Here is a 3,477-nt window from a genome sequence, read left to right as displayed (position 1 = left end):
GACCTTGGTGCCTTGGGTGTCCGTAGCACATCCAGAGACATTAATAACCATGACTTTAGGAGGCCACCGTGCTGCTTGAGGAGGCTGGTGGCTTGGAGATGATGAACTAAATGAGACTCCCTTAACCCACCCCAGTGTTGTGATACCCTGAGTGGGGAGCCTCCATCTAAATCAATGTTAGGTGTGGTTCTAAAGGAGAAAGCGAAGAAATGCCATGAAAAGAGAACATCTGCGCCACCCAGGGCATAAGGAGTTACCTTCCCTGGAAGACTACACGTGCAGAAGCCCATAGCTAGGACTAGTGTGCTTTGTCCAGAGGCTCTGAGAGTTGTGATGGGCGGGAGTGAGGGCCTCCCCGTGAAACTCAGAACCTGGGAGCCAGGCATGGCCTGGAGAGATCACCTGCTGGGCCAGCTACAGACTATCCTGCTGTGGCCCCAATGGATGTGAAGGGCTTCTGAGTGATGATATTGGTGGGCCTCAGCAGAATGGACAAATGGGGTATAGCTGTCTCCAAAGACACGATGTCCCAGTACATGGAAGGCCTGCCGCAAAGTGGCTGGCACACTAGTGGTGAGGATTTGGTTTTTAACTGCAAGGAGCCTTTGTCAGCCCACTGAGGACCAATTGATGCCCAGAATCTTTACAACAGTGCTGGAGGAGTCATGAGTGTGTCCTGCAGACACCTGGGCACTGTCCAGGAAGAGGGAGAGCAGGTGCAGCAGCCCTATCGCAGATGTGTGGCCTGGCCCAGGCGGTGGCTTTCCATGCAGCACCCAGAGCGATTTGGGGAGCTCAGGGAGCACAGAGACCCTCCAGCTGGCTCAGAGTCACTGATGGCTGCTGTCGGTGGAGGGGTGGCCTTCTCTGCTCCAACCCAGTCTTGTGCTCTCCTTCCCTCCCATTCTTGGCTGCAGGACTGGGAACCACCTGCTGGGACGCTGCTCTGTCTACCTCGTGGCCATGCTCCCATCCTTGCCTCCTCCATAGACTGTGGTCAGGACTCGGCAGCCCAGAGCCCCAGCAGGCTCTCAGTCTGTGCTGAGGTCACACCCAGGCATTGTCTCCATCCTTCCCCAGGTGATTCCAGCAAATTCTTCTTCTTCTTTTTTTTTTTCATGGTGGTTGTTGTGGAGAGGGAATCCCACTCTGTCCCCCGGGCTGGAGTGCGATGGCGCGATCTCGGTTCACTACAACCTCTGCCTCCCAGGTTCAAGCGATTCTCTTGCCTCAGCCTCCTGAGTAGCTGGGATTACAGGCACACACCACCATGTTTGGCTAAATTTTGTATTTTTAGTAGAGATGGGGTTTCACTATGTTGGCCAGGCTGGTCTCAAACTCCTGACCTCAAGTGATCTTCCCACTTCAGCCTCCCAAAGTGCTAAGATTACAGGCATGAGCCACCATGCCCAGCCTGGAGCCATTTCTTTGTTGGACACAGACCCACTCTGACCTCCCTTACTTTTCCAGTGACTCACCGATCCCCTGTCAACTGTTCTTAGCTTAAATTCTTCCTTGGGGAGCAGGGGCAGTATGGGACCCAGGTGTGGTGCCAACCTCCGCCCTCGGTGACAGATTCAGAGTCGACCATGGGACTTGGGCGTTGGCTGGAACAATGGGAAGGAAGTAGGGATTTTCTCCAGGAGATCAGCTACGAAGGTCACAGAGAGATGACCATGATTCACATGGCTGTCACTGCGGAGAGAGCCCAAAGTAAGACCAAGAAAAATAAAAAGGAAGACAACAATGTGACCCATGCTTTGAGTCCTTAAATCAAGTATTTCCTGAAGTCAGAATTCCCCCTCAATTCCAAGATATAGGAGTCAAAATGTTAACTCAGCTTGTCATGGTTTGACGTTTGAATTCAAGACCCCACTAAGATGTCTGAAAAACATCAAAAATACCAAACTCAGAGAACCTGAGAGGCAAAGACGGGGCAGTGCACAAGGACAGGAGATGAGAGCAGATGATAGCAGATGACAGGTGTCCTGGGGGCAGCTTGGGCCTCAGGCTCCCTGGCGATTCCCATGCACAGCCCCGCGGGAGAAGAGCCTTGTTGATCATCAGGGAAGGAGGGACGGCTATGAGAGAGGCTGGAAGGACAGCGAGTGAGTTAGGGATGGGAAGCTTCATAGTTGATGTTCAGAGCTGGAGGAATTCCAGGTGGCGGCAGGAGTTAGTGGGTGGCCATCGGTGGAGGGCTGGGGCAAAGAGGAAGGGGGTCACTCTCACTGTCATCCAGGAGGACAAAGCACTGAGAGGTTGGGAGGGTGATCTGCCAGGAAATATTAGAATGAACTCTTTCCCTTTGTTTTTATTTTTATGAGTTATTTGAGTTTTAATGGCAAAGGAAGAAATACAGAACTTCAGAAAAGGAAACGAGAACTTTTCTCATCTCTTACATTCTGGTTCTGTTTGTAAGCGGAGTTCAGAACAAACAGAGACACAGAAAAAACAACTCTATACTTTTCTTGTAAAAGAAAAATTTCAGCAAGACTTCCAAGGAATGTCAAGGAAACATTTATTGAAGACTGTTGCAATACGAGTCAAAACATTGTAATAGGAAGAGCCCTTGGACTTAACTTACCTCAAACGAAAGGCAGGAGAATTTCAGCCTTGGGGGGAGCTAGCAGGATGGTTCTGGAGGTCGTTAGGAGGGAAGTTGGCTAGTGTGATTGGGCCATCTGTGTTTGCTCATTTGTGCTTGTTGGAGTAAGGCTCCTATCCTCCCACAGAGACAGGGCTGCTGCCCTCTTGGGTAATTACATTTAAAGGGATGAGGCATCTGACTTATTCGTTATTCATTGTTCCAGCACACAAGTGGTTCAAGGTAGAAAATCTCTTGTATATCATCAGTGAACGTAGAATGTTCGTGCATCTCAGTGAACAGTTCTGGGTGTTACTTGAGGCCGAGCAAGTGGCCCTGGTTGTTTGGAGACCCTGACACCTCTCCCTGAATTCTCTGTCCCTAGAGTTTGCAGCAGTCATTGCCCACCCTAGACTGCAGTAGCAGAAGTCACATGTGGTGCTCCCAGTGTGCCTTTATCCAACAGGGGAGCAGGGAGGCTCCATCCTCATCTGACCATTTCCCTTGGATTGATGGATGCTTCTCAGCACATCAGCCTGAATTCGACTCCATCCTTCTCTCTGGCAACATCCATTTCTCTAAATTCAGTGGAGGTCGACCTGACCCTGCGTATTTCTTGCCCTGATATTATTCTCTCCACCGAACATTGTACTCTACCCCTTGTTTCAATCTACCCACGTTTTAAATACCTCTGTGTTTCACCATGAAGCATTTTCTTGCCCTCAAAACCAAAATAGTCTATTTCTGTCTTCTAAACTCCTATTGCTTCATGAAGCCACATTTTCCCAAGGATATTTTTCTATATTTCAGCCTTCAATGTTTTTAAATGGCTTTTTTTCCCATGCTGTCACAGAAACTTGATATATGGACTGCATTGCTGCTGTAGTTTT

The sequence above is a fragment of the Mandrillus leucophaeus genome, unplaced genomic scaffold (assembly GCF_000951045.1).
Source record: "Mandrillus leucophaeus isolate KB7577 unplaced genomic scaffold, Mleu.le_1.0 Scaffold495, whole genome shotgun sequence".
Lineage (NCBI taxonomy): Eukaryota > Metazoa > Chordata > Mammalia > Primates > Cercopithecidae > Mandrillus > Mandrillus leucophaeus.
Note: the sequence above shows the minus strand (reverse complement) of the source record.